This window comes from Solanum verrucosum, unplaced genomic scaffold, assembly GCF_900185275.1.
Source record: "Solanum verrucosum unplaced genomic scaffold, falcon-dt-bn FXZP01000034.1, whole genome shotgun sequence".
NCBI lineage: Eukaryota > Viridiplantae > Streptophyta > Magnoliopsida > Solanales > Solanaceae > Solanum > Solanum verrucosum.
In genome coordinates this window covers 204,862-226,173 of record NW_026019959.1, presented here as the reverse complement: position 1 = coordinate 226,173, position 21,312 = coordinate 204,862, and the positions used below count along the sequence as shown (strand labels likewise).

The following is a 21,312-nucleotide window of genomic DNA, read 5'->3' as shown; positions in this document are numbered from 1 at the left end:
TATGAGTTAAAGTTGGTTAAAAAGTGCTTTGTCGAGTCATTTGGAGTTTCGGGACTCGGATCAGATTTTCGTAGATTCCGACAGTTCTAGAATGTCGAAACGGGTCTGTGTGAAGTTACGGAGTCGAATTTGGAGTTGAAACGAAGAATTGAGGTCCTAAGTTGCTAAAGTTGTGAAATTTTGATAAAGAGTTGACTTTGGTCAACATATGAGGTTCCGAGGCTCAGATTGAAATTCCGAGAGTACTGTTGGTTTCGGGAGGCGATTCTAAGTCTAGAATGAGTCTTGGTTGAATTTTTAGACGCTACGTTTGAGTTTCGAATTTTTTTGGCGTTAAACTAGTTTCTTGGCATCTTATTGAATTTCGGGTCAAAGAGTCCTCGAATTCAAATTCCGACGGTTCCATTGAGTCCGGAACGTCGAATTTAGTGGGGGTACATATTTAGTTTGTGTGCACGAGATTCCGAACGAATCCCGAGGGTCCAACGGGGACTTAAACTTTGGTGTTATTGTTGTGTTTCAGCTGCAATAGCAGTCCTTTTTAAGTCAAAAAAACAGTAGCCATTTTCCCCCAACTTGAAAAATACCCATTTCTCCATTTTTAGACTTTGAGACCTCGAAAATAGGTGATTTCAAGTGGGTTTTCGCAAGGAATTCATTGGGTAAGTTATTTCCAACTTATATCTTTGATTTCCATCGATTATTTATGGATTTTAACATCAAAATTTGAGATCTCAACTGTAAAATTTGGGGGTTTTGCCTAATCCGAATTTAATAGAAAATTTGAGTTTGTGAACTCATTTCAACTCCTTTTTCGAAACGGTTTTCACTATTGGATTTTAAATTTCTTGGGGAACATTTTTCACTAAAAATTTCCAGATTTCGAGAATATTTTCCGGAACTAGATTTTTTTGACCATTTTACCCTTTTCTCCAAATTTCACGATATTGGTGTTGTTAGATTCGTATTGATTGTGAGATTCCATTTATGAATAGATTGTGGTGATTTGGAGCGTGCTCGGAAGGGTAAAACTCAAATTTGAGTTACTAGTTGAAGTGTTTTGAGGCAAGTGACTTCTAAACTTTGTTAAACTCTTAGACTACACATGACTACTTTTCTAATTGTGTTGGGTAGTAATGGGGATTGAGGATGAGTTTTATTTGTTGATTGAAATTGTTGTAATTGAAAGATGGAGAATAAAACGAGCTAAATGTGTTATATGTGACTTAAATTGTTGAATAAGTCATGTGATAACTGATATTGAGGGGATAGAAGAGCATGAGTAGGCTATGATTGATACAGACAATGATGTTGAGACAAATGATGTGTAATACTATGTTGTGGTCGTGATATGGTTGTGATTGAGACAGACGATGTGTAATACTATGATGTGGTCGTGATATGGTTGTGATTGAGATAGATGATGTGTATTACTATGATGTGATCGTGATATGATTGTGATTGAGACAGATGATGTGTAATACTATGATGTGATCGTGATATGATTGTGATTGATGACATGTGCATATTCATTATTCATCTCATGTGTGAACTATCTGTTGCATGAGTTTTGAGACACTGATATGAGGATGGATGGATATGAGACACAGTTGAGACTAGCTCCGGCTAGAGATATATGAGATGGACTAGCTCCGGCTAGCGATTTGGATGCCGATGAGATCTGGTTCCCGCGGTGATACATGGTCCATATGTGGCCCCCATGGGTTTTGATTTGAGTATTCAGCGCGGTCTGATTACGTCAACAGATATGTATCTTAGGACAGACATGCATCACGACTACATGACATCATTATTGCATTTACATCGCATTTGACTTCATCTTTGTCTGTGGTGTGTGGATTTTTCCTATTTGCCCCTCTTCATGGGATATATGATCTATTTGCTCTTACATGAGGATATGAGGTTGATGTTGAGATACTGTTGGATATATCTGTTGATTATGAATTGTGTAGTATAGGTTGTTGGTTCGCTGTTAGAATGAAGTTTCGGTGGTTCGGTTGGGATTGAAAGGAGTTGTTTGTAGCTGCTAGTTTAGCTTAGTTTAGTGTTACTTGCGAGTACCTGTTGCTTTTGGTACTCACCCTTGCTTCTACACAGTTGTGTAGGTTGACAACTCTATCAGATCCGGCTTATTACTCATCTTCTGATTAGAGCTTCCAGACTTACTTGAGAGGTAGCGGTTCTGAAACGACCCCAAAAATGTCCGAAAATGTGCTTCGGAAACACCTATAATTGTAATTTCCATATATCTCAAAATCCGTGCATGATTTCGGAAATCCGACTTCATATTCTTGTTTAGGGGGTCAAATTGAGTGGGGAATGGGTCTAACCCAAATTTTAGAGCAACCGTATCAAAATCCAAAATTTCCAAGTGAAGCCTTTTTCGAGGGTCTACTTTGGAGGGTCATATCTCCTAGCACACAAATTATTTGGTGGCCAATAATATATCCATGGAAAGCCCTTTGAGTTAGCTATCTAACGCATTTCGTTTCACCTTATTCGGAGTTCGGACGAAGAAGTTATGCCCATTTTCGTAAAGTCTGTCCGGCAGAAAATCCAAATTCCAGTAGCTGATTTTACTGTTCATCTACTGTTCACCCGCCTATTTTTTTTTCTAAGTGTTGGACCCTTTTTTTCAAAGGACTTATATTAATTCCTAGATACCATAATCCAATTCCCATCCCAAAAAAAAACATTTCCCTCTCTACAATCCTCCATTTAAGAAGAAGAAGAAGTGGGAGCTAGGGCTTTGGATTCAAGGCTTTCTTCATCAATTTTCGTGGGAGATCATAGCAAAGGTATGGGGGTCTTGATCCTTGTCTAATTTTCCATACAAGGAGCCAAATCCAAAGTTACTTCAAAATATGAAAAATCTAGGTTTTCACTCAATCTCATGGGTTCTTCCATCAAATGGTTTTAAAAGGTTTCTAATGGCACTTTATGGTTATATTGTTGTTGTATTGACGATTTAAGATGAAAATACTCCATGAACCCATGATTTCTCTCTATTCCTAGTTTATGCCTTTATGAAGTGGTTGCTAGATAATGAATGTATATGAATCAAACTTGTTTAAAGGTCTTTAGATTGTTGAAGTATGTCATTACCCATGCTTATTTTATGGTGTATTGTTGGTGTATTGGTATGTGAGGCTTATGGCCTTAAAGGCATAGTATGAGAAATTGGAGTGTTATCATGACATTATATGAATGAGAATCCAATGAAGATAATGTGATCATGTTATGAATGTAAAGGTGTTGTTGTAGGTTGTTCACTGTTTTGGTTGCATAATTACTACCCTAATTTCCATGCTCTTTGATTTCATTACATGCCTTCAAGGTGTTTGACAAAATGTCCAACTATGGAGAATTGATAAATTGATGTTTTAAAGCTTGAGTTATGAGATGTATGGAACTTCAAAGATGTGTTGATGACAAACTAAGCTTGTGTATATGTTCATTCCATACGTGAGATTGCATTAGAGCCTAATGAGAATTTCCTATATAAAGTGTTGCATGACCATGCCCGGTCCGGGGGAAAAGAACCGGACAACCATGTGAGAGGTTTATATCTCACCACCTAGGATGTTTGGGGTGTGACCAACATCAACCATGTGAGAGGTTTATATCTCACCACCTAGGATGTTTGGGGTGTGACCAACATCAACCATGTGAGAGGTTTATATCTCACCACCTAGGATGTTTGGGGTGTGACCAACATCAACCATGTGAGAGGTTTATATCTCACCACCTAGGATGTTTGGGGTGTGACCAACATCAACCATGTGAGAGGTTTATATCTCACCACCTAGGATGCTTGGGGTGTGACCAACATCAACCATGTGAGGGGTTTATACCTTGCCACCAGGGTGTCCGGGTGTGAACGGCATCCCCCATCCTAAGTTGGGGTTATAAATTGGTTGGATCATGTATACACATATGATATCTACTATTAGTATAGAGTTACTTAAACATGTTTTGAGTTCACTTTGATCATGTATCCTCATATTGTTATTCATAATGCCTATGAAACTATTTCTTGTATTTCGATTGTGTCCTTGTCTATTGTTGTGTTGCACCCCGCATACTTAGTACATTCCAAGTACTAACGCATATTTTGCCTACATGATGTCACCATGTAGGGACCGGAGTTACTCTTGATCCTTCTCTTCATTCACGTGGCTAGTACGGTGCTTATCCGAGTTATTGGTGAGTCCTCAATGATTCGAGGGCTATGTTATGTTTTCTACTCCTATGTTTTGAGACTTTAGCTTGCAATTGTATTTTGACTATGAGGGGAGCCGGTAGAATGTCATGGCCCCGTCCTATCTATGTATGTAGAGGTGTGCGTTGGACGAGTATTTTGTAAATGAGCTTGACTCTTGTTCTATGATGTCATTTTGAAATGGTTTGCCCTTAGTCCCTATTTCCCGTTAATTATTGTTGAATGTACTTCCGCGACCGATGAAGTGTGATGACAAGTTTGAGAGGCTTGCTTGGGGTTCCTTCGGGTTCCTCATTCGCCATGTCACGTCTAGGCCCTAGGCTTGGGTCGTGACAGGTTCATTCCAGACGTGCCCTCAAGTTATCTATATTTACTGTTCTGTTCTATTCTAGAACTTTACTATGAGACTTGTATATTTTATTCAGATTATGTATTAGAGGTTTGTACATGTGACAACCAATTCTGGGGTTATGTTGAGTTTATTTAAAGACTTCCGCTTATCTTTCTATCTTATTCTTGTTTTATAAATTCTGTATCGTCGGGTTTTTGGGTGTTAGGCTGACGTGTCCGGTGGGGTTTGGGCACGTGCCATCACATCTGGTTTTGGGGTGTGACAGTAGTAACCTCTCCCGCCAGGGAAAGGTATTTTCTTATTATGTTGTGAGTATTGTACGAGTATGTTATAGTGTATCTGTAAAAATTATAATCTTATTATGTTGTGAGTATTGTATGAGTATGTTATAGTGTATCTGTAAAAATTATAATATATATATATATATATATATATATATGTATAAAAGAAGACAAGTGGCATAATTAAAGCTAAATTTAAGCTGTGAGCCGTAATTAATTCAAACTATAGCTATATTAGCTAATTAACTAGTATATGTTTGTTTTTCCGTGTAATTTTCCCAATTTAATATTACTGCTATAGGTAAAAAAGAAAATTTAAAGTCAAGGTTGTTTATATTAATACACCAACATAATTTCTAATAATTGATTTTAAATAATGTACATTCCCAACATACAGCTGCACCTAATATTAATGTTCTAGGTAAAAAAGAAAATCCAAAATCAAAGTTATTAATATTAGTACACCAATTCACTTTTAGTACAACAATATAAAGCATGGGTGTAACTTGTAAAAGTAATAAATTAGATCATAAAATTATAAATGAATTAAGTTATTTAAGTTTAAATGTGTCGATGAGTTATTCATTTAATTTATTTTGATCGTGCAATTTAGGTCATTCAAATGTTAGACGGACATGCAACTCAATTGACTCATATATATATATATATATATATATATATATATATATATATATATATATAGTGGCGGATCCAAGATTTAGAGTCTCTGGGTGCCAAACAGACTCATCGCCTAAATTATCTTTATGTTCGATTCGAATACCTCGTCTTTTCGATTTATATGACAAATCAATCAATAAAATTGGAATAAACATGTATAATTTTTTTAAAAAGTGCTTGTTGGCTGTTTATGAAAAATTTATGGTGGTTCATAATGTTCATTTGTCAAAAATCAAATAAACATAAATATATTAATATTTATTTTGATTTAAAGTCAAATAATTACGTATTTAAAAAAGATTTAAACTAAGATAAATTAAGATATTTATTTTTAACCTTTACAAAATCAATTGTATTATTTTTAGGATAAACATAAATAGTTATTTAAAATTACTTGTCAATCAACAAAATATAAATATAATTAACCTATTTTTTTATTTTTTTTTTTCATTTTACTCTCTCCATTAATTTATAGGTTATTTTTTGTTCTTGAAAGTCAAGCTATAAGGTGTATTTTTTTGTTCCTTTTTTAAAAAAAATTATATAAACATGACAAGAATCGCAACTAATAATGTTTTTGGTTGAATTGCTACTTAGCGAGAAGGTAATATTTATGAACAAACATAAGTTGCAATTCTTATTATGTTAATGTAATAATAATAAATATTTTAAATATTAATAAAATTTCACGTAGCTTGAATTTCAAGAATAAAAAAATATCATATAAATTGAGAGAGTATGTATATATGTAGGAGTTTATGACTGATTTTCTGTTTTGGGTTACATGATAATAGTACCAAAACTTATATAATTATTGGTTAAAATTAGTAATGATCTTTTTGTTATATTTTCTTGTTGCAGAATATTTGATGCATTTAAGTGTTTATGAAATTATTGAGAAGAGAAAAAAAACAATTTATACCTCTTTCTATTAGTTATTAACTTTTTCTTTTACTTCTTTAAGAAATTATAAATAAAAATGATAGTTTACTATTTTAATCTTTAAGATAAACATTTTTGTAATTTTTTACAAATTTTGTTTACACTTTAAAGAAAAATTAATTGTCAGGATAAAGAAAAAAAATAAAAATTGTTGTTTAATTTTGTTAATTGACAAATAATTTTTAATAACTATTTTTAGTAAAATATAAATAATTAATATAGGATAGAAAAACAATATCTAATGTTAGGAGTAGGATGAATTAGGCTAAATTTCTTACTTATAAAATTACTAGATATGGGACCCCGTGCCAGCACGGGACCCAATATATGTTACTGTTTCTGTTCCAATTTCAATTTATGTGATACATGCATATGAAATTTGAAGTTGATCAATTTTTTAGTATGTTTTTATATATTTTAAGTTGCTAATTATTTTTATTTAGAGTGTGTTTTACGTAAATATATTACAAATCACAATAATTAACAAGTTAATATAAAAAAATAAATTATAAAAAATTCATTGACTTTTGAAATTTCATTTGTATCACACAAATCAGGACAAAGCCAGTAATATATATGAAAATTACATAAAATGTACTATAACTCACAATAATTAGCAACTTAAAATATCTATATATCTATATTTCTCCCAATTTATGTGGTATAGATGAAATTTTGAAAGTTAACAAAAACTTTTTATATGTTTTCAAATATTTTAAGCTATTAATTATCATGATTGATAATACTTTTTACATAAAAAATTTATTTATATAAAGTATAAAAGAAAAAAGTTAAAAAAAGAAAACATAAATGTCAACACGAGTCCAATCTATGTTAATTTTTATGTTTTAATTATTGTAATACCGATTGAATTTGGAGAGCCAACTAAATTTTTTTAAAGGATTTTTTTTAATAAATTTGAAGTTGTTAATTATTATAATTTATAATATTTTTATTTATTTTAAACCAATATATCTTTCTCTCTGTCTCAATTACATGACACATATGGAATTTGGAGAGTCAACTAAAATTTTAAAATATGTTAAGTTGTTAATTATTATACCTTATAGTACTATTACGTGTTTTTCAAATAAAATGTGTAATTTTTTTATTTCAATTTATGTGTCATTGATATAATTACATATATTAAGTAATAAAGAATTAATGTCTAAATTATGTGACACCTATGAATTTTGGAGTGTAAATCAAATTAGTTATATGATTTTAAAAAAATAAATCGGTGAATTTTGGAGTGTAAATCAAATTAGTTATATGATTTAAAAAAAATAAAGCGGTGAATTTTGGAGTGTAAATCAAATTAGTCATCCTATGTCACATTATAAAATGTTCCAAAGTAGATATCAAATTTACAAAAATGTCGATGCTAGATAAACTAATAAAATAACATCTAAGGGCATGGGCATCTCTCTATGGCCAGTATTTCTATTAATTTGTTTTCTCCTTTTTTTGACATTTAATCTTTGTTTTGTATTTTTTTTTAAAAAAGTATTTATGTCATACCCAATTAATTATGTCCTTTATAACATCCATTACACTAATATAGATTTAAGTAAATGGAAATGGAAGATGAAAAGATAAAAACTATTCATTTTTCATAACTGTTTATAATTATTTAGCCTATAAAATAAAATAAAATAGTTGAACATTTGTAACAAATAAGAACAATTTTCTTCACTTTGGCTCTTCTTCTTCTGACGATGATGATTAATATATGGTATCAACTTCTGTCGCTAAGATGTCCATCAAATTTCTAGGTGATGTGACTTTTTTAACAAAAGAGAAAGAGAGAATATCTCATGATTCTTGTGAAGACATTGATGTAAAGAATGAGATCATGTAACAAAAGTTTCTCTTCAAAATAAAAGACTTTTTGAAAAAAATGTTTATTCCTCCTACAACGAGAGAAAATTCATTATGGTTGAGAAATTTATAAGAAGGCTGATTAGTGTTTCAAAGGGTAAGAAAAATTATTTGGAGAAAAAATCATTCTATTTATGAAATTCATATCAAATTAGGAGGAGAACAAACAAAAATTTATTTTGTGATTTGAAAAGAGAGAAAATTAGATATTATTTCTTTCAACCTCATTATTCTTATAATTTCTTTCTTCTTTTATTTTGTCTTGATTTTTTGTATCTTTAATTAAAGTTTTTTTTTCTTATTTATCTTTAATTAAAGTTTATATATATTTTCTTAAAAAAGAATTTAAAAAGATGATCATATTTAGTTCCTTTCCTCATCAATGCTATTAATCTCATAATTAGTGTTATTTATATTATTTTCTTAATTACTTTTTTTTCCTTTCTTTTAATTATTTATTTGAAGAAATTAGTTATTATAACTTTATAAGAATTACACATGTATTTTTACATAATTGATTTGTCATTTTAAAATTTTTTTGGATCATTCTTCATCTTAAAGTTTCTATCTATATGTAATAATAAAGATAAAATAGAAAATGTGGGGTGACACCTTCTTAGCAATAGCTACTTAATTATTCTTATCAATGTTTCTGAGATTTTTTGTTATTTTTTCCTTAAAATAATTGTTGCCTAGATTTTTAGTTTTAGTTTTATTTTTTTAGCATTTTCTAATTTCAAAAGACTGAAAAATTTATAAAATATAAAAAATGATTTATTTAACTCCTATCATCATCAATATTATTATTAATTTCTTTTACTTCTTTCCTTAATCTTCATTTCATCATTAATGTAATTTATATCATTTTCTTATATATATATATATATATATATATGTGTGTGTGTGTGTGTGTGTGTGTGACATTTCTTAGATGTTAGGAGTATTATTTATTTAATTTCTAAATATTTTGAATTCTTTTGTCATACTAAATACAACAAGTTTTATTATAATTACATTCAATATATTAATCAATATGTTGTACGAATGAAAAGAAAATTATCATTTCACAAAAACAAAGGTTAAAATATAATTTATTATGATTAAGGAAAGATAAAAAATATTATTCCAATATCCATAACCATATTTAATACATTAAAAATTAATTGAAAAGTTGTAAATGGAAAAGGAATCACCATTTAAGGAATCATTATTTTTAAATTTTTGGATCATTTCTTCTTCTAAAAGTTTCTATCCATATGTAACAATAAAGTTAAAATAGAAAATGTAGTGACACCATTCTTAGTAATAGATACTTATTTATTCTTATCAATTTTTTCTGACAATTTTGGTTATATTTTTCTTTAAAATAATTATTGCCTCGATTTTTATTTTTATTTTTAACATTTATTTTTAATTTTAAAAGATCTGAAAATTTATGTTAAAAATTTAAATAATAGAAAAAATGATTTATTTAACTTTTATCATCATCAATACTACTAATTTATTTGACATTTTTTCTTAATCTTCATCTCATCATTAATGTTATTTATATAATTTCCTTAAATCACTTATTTTTTTCTTTTTTAACTCTTTTATATATATAAAGTTGGATATGTAAATGATGATGTGACATTTCTTAGAAGCTAACCTTACTATTTATCTAATTTCTAAAAATTTTGAGTTCTTTTCTCATACTAAATACAATATGTTTTATTATAATTACATTCAATATAGTAAACAATATGTTCTAGGAATTAAAACAAAATTATCATTTCAGAAAAATTAATGTTAAATTATAATTTTATTATGATTAAGGAAAGATAAAGATATTATTTCAATATCCCATAACCACATTCAATACATTAGAAATTAATTGGATATAACTATAAATGGAAAATGAATCACCATTTAAGGAAAATAAATGTTTGCAATACCATAATAATTAAGGAGAGAGTAAGGTATTATTTTAATATCCTAATTCGGAACTTTTAATCTACTACTCAATTAAAAAGAAAATGCATTTAATAACATTAAAAAGTTATTAGTTTAATATTTTTTGTCATTCTACTAATTCAATTCAATCAAACTTAATTTTAAAGATAAAATAACAGCTCTATTTTAATTGTTATCAATATATTTCAAAAAATTATCGTGAAAAGGCTTTTCTTGCACCTTATTTTAATTTGCATTTACTATTATTATTTTTTCTGTCATTTTTCAATGATTTTTTATTTCGATTTAAAATTTAATGTTTATTCTTAAAACTCTGATGGTACAAATTAAGGTGGAGTAGAATATAATAAATGATGATTCTTCTACTAAATAAGAAGATATAACGAAATTGAAAGGGTGAATTTTTTTTTTAAATGGATAGGAAATTCTATTAAGGTATCATTACGTCATTATTCAATATATTTTTAATATAAATTTCATTTGTTGATGCATTTGTTTAGTACTCCCTCTGTCCCTAATTACTTGTTCACTTTTCCTTTTACAGTTGTCTCTAATTACTTGTCCATTTTGACAAATCAAGAAAGAACCATTTTTTTTACCTATTATACCCTCAATTAAATGACTAATTGCTTTGAAAATTGCAGAACTTTTCATCTACTTCATAATTAATGGGGGTAAAATGATAAACTCAATATGTCATTAATTGATTTCTTAATAAATGTGTCAATTTAAAAGTGGACAGGTAATTAGGAACAGAGGGAGTATTACAGTGTTATTTCACATTGCGAGATATTTCTTAGACATTTAAGGAGAATGGTACACCGGAAAATATATTAAATATTAAAGGATCAACTTCATGCAATGGAAGAATTTGTTATTAGCAAATATAGTTTAACTTATTTGATAAAATATATATTCTTCCTCATTTAATAGATGTAAAATTTGTCAAGCTTTATTTTTTTTCACAATCTTCATATTATTAAAACAAATAATAATATTACGATTAAACAATAGAGTAAATATAAAACTAATAAAAAATATTTAATTTTAATGCTCGCGCGAAGTGCGGCCAAGTTCTCTAATTTAAAACAAAAAGGTAAAATTTAAATGGGTCTACAATAGAATTCCTAGAAATCCGACTTGAAATATTATGTTAAAAATGAAAAATAAAAAGTGAAATAAATTTAATTGAGAGTTATCCTTCGTCTGTCCCATTTTATGTGACACTTTTTATTTCTCGAGAATCAAATAGTTTAAGTTTGACCATAAATTTGCGTATCGTATCTTCAATTTTTTAAAATGAAATTTATATATTTGTAAACTACGCAAAAATCAAAATATTATAATTCATAATAATTAATAATTCAAAATATTTTAAAGATGTATGAAAAATTTAAGATCAAAGATAAACTAAAGAGAGTAAAAGGGGAGAATGGAAAGTAGGAAAAAAGAAAAAAAACGAATATATAGAGAGAGAAACTGAGGAAAAAAATTCAGAAAAATAATTATTCATGTGGGTTGTTGTATATGTAGAAAGACACGTGTACAATTAATGAGACACAATTAATTTTATAGTACAATTTGAAATGATTTGTGTACAACTTGGTAGTGCCGTGATCGTCCTCTAAAGTCTCACTTCTAATCAAAATCTTTAAATTGAGACAGTTAAAGTAGTATATATTTGGAGCTATTGTGTCTGGTAACTGTATATATATGTATGAGTAATAAAAGGTAGTACACATGTCTTCAATATAATGAATGATCAGACAGCTGGTGACATATAATACTCCTATTTATTCAGAAGTTAATGTACAATTCTTTTTGCACGTTGTACAACTAATTTAATAAAGTTAAAAGTTAATGTAGAAAATTCTTTGCACGTTGTACAACTAATTTAATGTAGTGTTAGTCCTTTTAACTGTTATTTCTAAATAAGAGTAAAATATTCTGATGGTCTTTAGACCTTTGAAATTCTGATGTTGAAATGCAGATATAAAGAAAAATTTTATTTTGTACCAGGCACACTTATTGTCAGTTAACTGTATGAGGGCCTCTTTGGCTGCCATTTGTATATTCTGGGACCCACTGACTACTTTTACCTATTTGAATTTCTTACTTTTTCTCTCTTTAAATACAAATATATTTTATTTTGTCAGTAGTGTTAGTCCTTTTAATTGTCATTTCTAAATAAGAGTAAAATATTCTGATGGTCTTTAGACCTTTGAAATTCTGATGTTGAAATGCAGATATAAAGAAAAAAATTATTTTGTACCAGGCACACTTATTGTCAGTTGTATGAGGGCCTCTTTGGCTGCCATTTGTATATTCTGGGACCCACTGGCTACTTTTTACCTATCTGAATTTCTTACTTTTTCTCTCCTTAAATTTTAATCTTTTCTCTTACTTTTTCTTTCTCATCACACATTGTCTTCTTTTTTCAGCTTCATTTTAACCCTTAACGTAATTTTAACTTTAGTTTAATTAATTATTTCTTTCATTTTATTCTCTCTTTTAATTTATTATTTTTTGCTCTCGAAATTCAAGCTATAAAATATTTTTTATAATATTAACATGACAAGAATTGCAACTAATAATATTTTAGGTTGAATTGCAATTAGTGAGAAGGTTATATTTTTGAACAAACACTATAAGTTGCGATTCTTAACATGTTAATATAATAATTAAAAAAATATTTTAAAAATATCAATTAAATTTCACATAGCTTGAATTTCAAGAATAAACATATATCATATAAATTGAGAGAGTATGTATGTATGTAGGAGTTTATGGATGATTTTCGATTTTGGATTACATGAAAATAGAAACAAAAATTATGTAATTATTTGTGAAGATTACGGATGGTCTTTCTATTATATTTTCTTGTTGGAGAATATTAGATACATTTAAGTGTTTACGAAATTAGAAAATTATGAAACTATTGAGAAGAGAAAAAAAATTGATTTTATACTCTTTTCGTATTAGTTATTTTACTTTTTTTTACACATTCTTTAAGAAATTATTAATAAAAATGATAATTTACTAATTTACTCTTTAAGATATTTTTTTTTTTATAACTTTACAAAAATTTTGTTTATACTTTAAAACAAATAATTGCTAGGGTAATGAAAATTAAAAAAATGATAGTTTAATTTTGTTAATCGATAAATAATTTTAATAATTATTTTTAGTAATTTATATAACTAATATAGGATAGGAAAATAATAGCAAATGTTAGGAGTATGATGAATTAGGCTAAATTTTATACTTTTAAAATTATTTAAAGATACGGAAAATAATAAAATTTGAAATAATGGTTAAAACAAAATAAAAAGTGGAAAAATTAAAATAAAGGGAAAAAGTTAAAAAGTAAGAGAGAGAAGGAACTTTGACCCATTTTTTTGAAAATGAGACCCAATTATCCAGTTGTCAAATTATGAAAGGAAACTGATACAACTTTTGTAGGCCACCTCATACTTGTCCCTCAAACAGCATAAAAATTTTCTAGATATAAATGCAAATTTCCACGTGTTTAACAGCCAATTGAATTGGGCCAGAAAGGGAAAATTTTCATTGTACACTTTTAATTGCTTTTTGTACAATAATGGGAAGCTGTGTTCGTCCCATCAAGTCCCATTTCTATATAGGAGTAATTTAAAGATAAAGAAAGTAGAAAATAATTTGAAACAATGGTAAAAAAGAAAAAAAAGTAAAAGGTTGAAAAACTATTACTATGATTTATGAGAGAAGCCTTCAGTTTTAAAAAAAGAAAAAAGTGAAAATGTGTCAAATGGGTCCGATCCCGCGACCTGAGGCTCAAACATTTGACCTTTTACCACGGGCACCACATAGTACTTTGGTATTGTGGGTGGCGGAGTTATTATTTATATATAGACTGTGTATATATATACCTATATGCTTAAAGTTTCCGTCGAAGCTCGTGGGTGGCATGACACCCCCACCCGCCTGAATAGATCCTCCCCTGTAATAATATATTTTTTGAAAAATCAATAACTAGATATAATTTCTAAAGTACAATCAATAGTAGCAACAAATAAAATAATTGATAACAGTCCACTAGAAATAATAAATAACCAACTAGAAAATCTTTATAAAGAAACGAAAGAAATTAAGAAAGAACTAAGTAAACTTAAAGACTTAACCCTTTCATAAACAACTTTTTTTGTTACTTGAACTTGAACCGGATGCATCTATAATATATTGAAATTATTAAATCCACAAAAGTTTTATACAATACAGTACTATTTTCATCAACAACATATTTATACAAATATTATAGAGAAGAACAATTGAGTGTATCAGAAAACGATAATGAAAGTATAAATTTAATTAGTAAAGAATCTATGCAAGAAATACAAAAAAGACAAATGAGTCTCATGCATATGTGCTTATGTGTATATATTGTCATGATTATTATGGATGACTACTAATTCCTATCACTTTTTCCTTAAAGTTCTTTGTTGAAAAGAAATATAGTACGTATCAATAAAATAAGACTTGAAAAGAGATAGTGCATCTTGACTTTTGAGGAATAAACATTATAAATGTTTATATAGCATTTAAAGTCAAAAATACAATAGGCGTATGTACTTATTTGTCATGCATGGTTTATTTCATAAGTCTAATAATTATTACATGTGCCATTCTTAATTAAGAATGTTCACCCCACACAGGGGTGGATTTAGGCATATGTAAGGTGTGTCACGTGACACGGCTTCGTCGAAATTTTTTACCCTGCTTCTTTAACCACACCCTGAAATACACAGTCCTTTCGGTTCCCTGACCATGGTGGACTTTCAACTTCCCTAGATATTTACAGGTTAATCCATCGAGGTTACTAAAAAGGTAAATAACTAACCATTTACTAAGAGTAATTTAAAGAGTATATGAACATATTAACATCATAGTAATATAAACATCATATTATACATTCATAATAACAGTACATAATAATACATTATATAGGGAGAAACTTACTAAGATCTAGAAAACAGATAACTACTTACATGATAATGGTCAGAATGAAGTTTCCCTTTCGGGAGTCCTCGGGTGACCTTGCAGTTACTTGCAGAAAATAAACACTCACACTCTTTGTACACAAACACTTACACTCCTTTTATTTTTGGAAAGGGAAAGGAAATATCAAACTAATTTTTAGAATTAAATTTCTTCTTTGCTGTATGCTCTGCTTACTTTTCGCTCTGTCTTTCTCTTCTTGCAAATGGTCTCTATTTATAGGAGTAGATTCGGATTTGAAGTTTGGATTTCAAATGTTGAAAATAATCTCTCTTTAATGTCGGGTGCTCTTTGGGCCCCATCATCACATGGTCTTGAAAGACTTTTTTCAAAATAATTGTCCGTTTCTGAGGAGTGGAGTCTTCTTTATAGGTAGTGGAGTCTTCTTTATAGTAGTGGCTTGTGATGTCATTGCTTACATATTCTTTTGTTGACATCATTGCTTACGTATTTCTTTAAGTATCCAGGTTGTGTAGTGCTTCGGAATTGAAACAAGTTAATTTTATCCAAAAATCTTATAAATTTTATTTAAATGTATTTATTTGGTATCAGAGCATACATTACTATCCTGAAATAACTTATTTATGCAAGTGGTAACATATATGTCATCTAGAATATATAAGAAAAGATTTAGGTCATACGAAAAACAGATAATAATTGACCAGGAGTATCATTGGTATCTATTAAAAATAAGACAAAATTATTCAGATATATACGACTTCTTAATAGGACAAAGACAACTATATCTAGAACAATTAAGATTATATTCAGATTTATTAACATTTTCACAAATACCGTCTATACTCCAAGAAGTAAAACAAATAGATTTACAAATACCTACAATAGGAGTTAGAATTTATCATTACATACAAGAAATTAGACTATGAAGTAGATTTATCAACAACAAAAGCTAAAGAAATACATCAATCAAATAAAATAACTTTGTTTAAATGTAAAGGTTGTAAATTAGGAAAAATAGAATTTTCTATAATAGAAAAACACTTTAAAGAATGCAAACATAGAACAAATAATTATGGATATAGACAAGAAGAAGATACCCAAGGAGAAAGCGATGATGAGACAACACGCAGTTTAAAAGAATTTATGAAAACCGCTTCCTCGAGTTCAAGTCCCTTCCAAAAAACAACCCCAATAACACCAGTAGAATATACTATAGGTAACTTACCACGACATCGTGTGTTTAGACAAGACCAGGCAACAGAACCCCAAATATAAGTTTATTTAATTTGATTTTGGGGAAAAGGTCTAAAATATATCCGAACTTTGATCGAAATTGCTGTAACGATACCAAACTTTGGAAATGACCTTTTACCCCCCTGCACTATTTAATAGTGTATTTTAAAGGTATATATGTGTCCACGTGGACATCATAAATATTGCATAATTATAAATAGTAACGTGTCCACGTGGGCACATATATACCTTTAAAATACACTATTAAATAATGCAAGGGGTAAAAGGTCCTCCATAAAGTTTGGTATCGTAATAACAATTTCAGCCAAAATTGAAGTTTTTTTCAGACCCTTTTCCCTTTAATTTTCATTCTTCACTATAAAAAAAATAGCGTTATAATTCTTATTTGGCCATAATTAAAAAAGTATTTTGAAAATATTGTTTGGTTATAGAAGTGCAAGTTTTTGGGCAGCTTTTGAGGTGGAGTTTATTAAATTCCAAAAAGTGGTTTAGATCAAAAAACAATTTCGAGTTTTCGAAGTTTTCTGCTAGCAAAATTTTAACTTCTTTTTGAGTAAAATGCATGTCACAGTTAAACCTCTCGATATAACTGACATTTTCTATAATAACATTTCGCTATTTTTTAGTTCACTAAAAATCCCCATACCAACTCATTAACATAAAGCCTTTCAAAGGAATTTTTTTTTAATCTTTCGCTCAAATTCTCTAATTTCATTTGATTATCTCTAGTCTCTACGATTCTCATAGCAAAAAAGGAATATTATGTTTCAAAATCGAGCAAATCTTTAATTAACGACAAATAATAAGAGGTACAAATTTCTATAAAAAAAAAACCCTCATTTAATTTTGAAATCAATTCTTTGGTTGGAAACATGTAAAAGGTATTAACTTCCAACTATGCCACGTTGGAGATGTAATGCCAAATTGAGAGAAAAGACATAAAATCACCATTGAAGTTGTTTCGAATTTTTAAAAAGACATCTTAACTTTGCAACCGCCCTATTACCTCACTAAACAATTTTGAACAAATATTATTATATTATTTTTCGATTAGCCCCAAATTTTAAGAAGCAAATGTGTTCACACACCAATCATTATATGACACGTGTTAATTTAATTAAAAATGTAATTTTTTTCATTTTAAGTGTTTTCTTTATCCTTTTTTTTCTTTATTTCTCTCTCTCTCTCCCTTACTTTTTGACTTATTTTAATTTTGATTCCATTTTAAATTTCACTATTTTATTTCTTTTTCTTCACCTCCCACCCTCACCCCACCCCCACGTCAAGTTACACCCCACTCCCATTTTTTTTTCTTCTTTTTCTTCTTCGTCTCCGGTATTCTTTATAGAATTCATACTATTTTTTAGACTTTATTGAATTATTGATACAAAATTAATTATTTTTCTAAGAAAATTTAAAATATTGAAGGTATCATCAACTACTCCTTTTCATATAACTTCAAAATTAGAAATGATAATTTTAAAAGAATCAATGAATTCCCCGAAAATTGAAAGAACTTAATTGAAATCGGATAAAAAAAACTATATGATACTTCCTAATCATCTTGAAATCTAATAGGTTTATCAAATTATTCGAAATGTAAGAAAATATTTAGATAAAATTTTAAAATTAAAGAGAGTAAAACTAATAGTAGTAAAAAAAGGAAGGTGAAGTTGTGGTAAAATGATGGCATTGAAAGTGAGAAGTTTCAATGGTGATGACAATCAATTTTTGAAAAAGAAAGAAGAAAGAAAGAGAAAAAATAAAACGGTAAAAAAGTTAAAATAATAAGAAAAATAAGAAAATATATTTTATAATAAAATACTTATAAAAATAAAATTATATTAGTTATTTTAGGTTGCTCACTCTCTCAAGAGAGTGAGTGCACGCCACTCTCTAGGGGTGTGCAAAAACCGAACCGAAAAAAATGTTATTGGTTTATTGGTATTGGGTTAACGGTTATTTAATTGTTTTACAAAGTAAAATTATTGGGTTATCGATTCGTTATTGGTTTTTGAATATTGGGTTATTGGGTTAATCGATAATCCATTAAGACTATAATAATTTACTATTTTAATTTTTAGTTATACATATATATAATATATTAAACAAAAAATATTAATATAGTTAATAGTATATTAGACTAAAAATATAATAACTTTACACAATAATTTACACTACTTAACAGTTAACTCTCCTCTCTACTTTTAGTTATTTAACCTTTAGGTTTTACTTTTTAGTATTACTTATTTACTTTAGTTAGTTTATAATTGACTAATATTAGCTTTTGCATGATTGTAAATATCTGCAATTTGATTAACGTTAGAAATTCAGATTTTGTGCTTTTTTTTTAAAAAAAATAACGTAAGAACTTCATTTAGTTGGGTCTTTTCTTTATATATGATTTACCATAAGCATGGTCTCATTTGCTACTGTTTTGACTTTTGTCTATGATTTGATTTTATTTGATTTCTTTATTGCATAAAGGGGACCTCGCTTTATATATTATGGTGATCGAAAATTAACCAAAACTTTGTTGTGATGACCAAAATAAAGCAAGTTGGTCCCTGTTGTCCCGTTTGGGATGATTATTTCAACGTATGCATATCGCGTCAAATTATTGGATAAGTCATATATTTGTTTTGAAAGCATTTTCTTATTGGTTAAACAGAAAACCGAACCATTAAAGACCTAAAACCGATAAATCTAAAACCGATAACAAATATCTTATTGGTTTGGTTACCGATTTAGCATATTTAAAAATCGAAAACCGATAAATCGAACCGATAATACTTAAAACCGAACCGAACCGACCGATACACACCCCTACCACTCTCTATGTCAGGTGGACGAAAAATAATATAATAATATCTGTTCAAAATTGTTTAGTGGGTTACTAGGACAATTGTAAAGTTAATGTGTCTTTTTGAAAATTCGAGACAATTTCAGTGGTGACTTTATGTCTTTTCTCCTAAATTGACTATATTTTATTATTAAAAAAACATGTAAATAGGCCTTGCTCTTAGGAATGTTCAGAGAGAATTAAAAAATTAAGAGAAAGATAATTTCATATTTCATCCCTCATGATATTGTTAGAGTTTTGCCCTGATTTTCTTATCATAATTTAAGATTTATTTTTCCTTAAAGAAAAGACAAAACATTACCATAAATGTTTTTACTTTTCTTGAAAGGAAAATATAATATTCTTTCATATTTGATTTATTCTTTCCTTTTAAGAAAAGGTTTTTGAGTAGCTAGTTCTTTTCTAGTAGAAAAAGTTTTAGGACTCTATAAATATATGTTTGTTTCTTCTAACACAACAACAATAACATCCACAATGTAGACGTTTAAGAGTTTAGTTTATGGGGAGATTTATTCTCTCTAAAGTTTATAATATTTTTCTTTTATACTAGTTTTCATATAATAATATTATATTTTTAGTATAAGTTTTTTGTTATCTAATTTATCAACTATATGATTTGCAATTTGACAGCTTCCGCATGACGCCGTAATCACCCTTCAGAACCCAACAAGTGGTATCAGAGCACATGGTTCAAAGATCCGGTGGTCCTATGGTTCAACAAGATTGAAGAAATGTTCAAGTGGTTTCAAATTAATTTGCAACAAATTTGATGATAATGAAGATTTTTTTTGCTACTATATGTGGAGAAAAAATTTCAAATATATTTTCAATAATATCCTGCTGCTTCATCCTTAAAAACAAAATCAATTTTCAACCCATTTTTGCTTTAAACATGGGCTCCAACTTTCAACCCTTGCAATTTTTAATGCTGGGGCTCCACTTTTAACTCATGCATCTTACTTTTAACGCATGAGTTCCACTTTCAACCCTGTTTATAACTTTTAATACATGGCTCCATTTTTTTTAACCCATATCAATTTTTAAATCATGGTAAGCAGCAGTGATACATGAAGATTTTGTGAAGAACAAGATTATCAAACATATGAACAAGACGGATCAAGTTTTGCCAAGAAAATTCAACCAAAAGGGGAGATTTGTTAGGATTTTGCCCTGATTTTCTTACCATAATTTAAGATTTATTTTTCCATAAAGAAAAGACAAAACATTACCATAAATGTTTTTACTTTTCCTGAAAGGAAAATATAATATTCTTTCATATTTGGTTTAGTCTTTCCTTTTAAGAAAATGTTTTGGAGTATCTAGTTCTTTTCTAGTAGGAAAAGTTTTAAGACTCTATAATATATATTTGTTTCTTCTAACACAACAACAATAACATCCACAATGTAAACGTTTAAGAGTTTAGTTTATGAGGAGATTTATTTTCTCTAAAGTTTATAATATTTTTCTTTTATATTAGTTTTCATAAATAATATTATGTATTTAGTATAAGTTTTTTGTTATCTGATTTATCAACTATATGATTTGCAATTTGTAAGCTTCCGCATGACGCCTTAATCACCCTTCAGAACCCAACAAATATTAAACTTGCAAGTAATATCTTCATTGGAATAATTTCATTTTCAGTTCGTCATTGAAAGAGAGGTAAGAAAAAAAATTAATTTTTTTTTCTTAAAATTACTATTGAAGCCATAAAAATGGAAAACATGATCATCTTACTTTTTCAAGACTGAACAAATAATATGTTCTTACTTTAAAATCATTGTTAGCTGCTTTTTCTTTTCTTTCTTTATTTCGATTTCTTCAATTTTATTATTTTAGGAAAATAAGAAAAACTTCAATTTGTCAAATT

The 21,312-nt window shown here is 28.4% G+C and overlaps 1 protein-coding gene across 2 annotated transcripts in view; it reads left to right on the top strand.

Annotated features, from left to right (window-relative positions):
• Positions 1-20,908, top strand: part of LOC125814861 (phenylacetaldehyde reductase-like) — a 147,533-nt gene extending 126,625 nt beyond the window's left edge. Inside the window, exon 6 of one of the 2 annotated variants that reach the window (XM_049494310.1) lies at positions 20,894-20,908. The gene's annotated coding sequence lies outside the window, so the exon portion shown is untranslated. Of the gene's footprint in view, positions 1-19,966; positions 19,982-20,893 lie in introns of those variants that run through there. The other variant, XM_049494311.1, reaches the window with a different exon arrangement.
• The last annotated feature ends 404 nt before the right edge of the window (positions 20,909-21,312 follow it).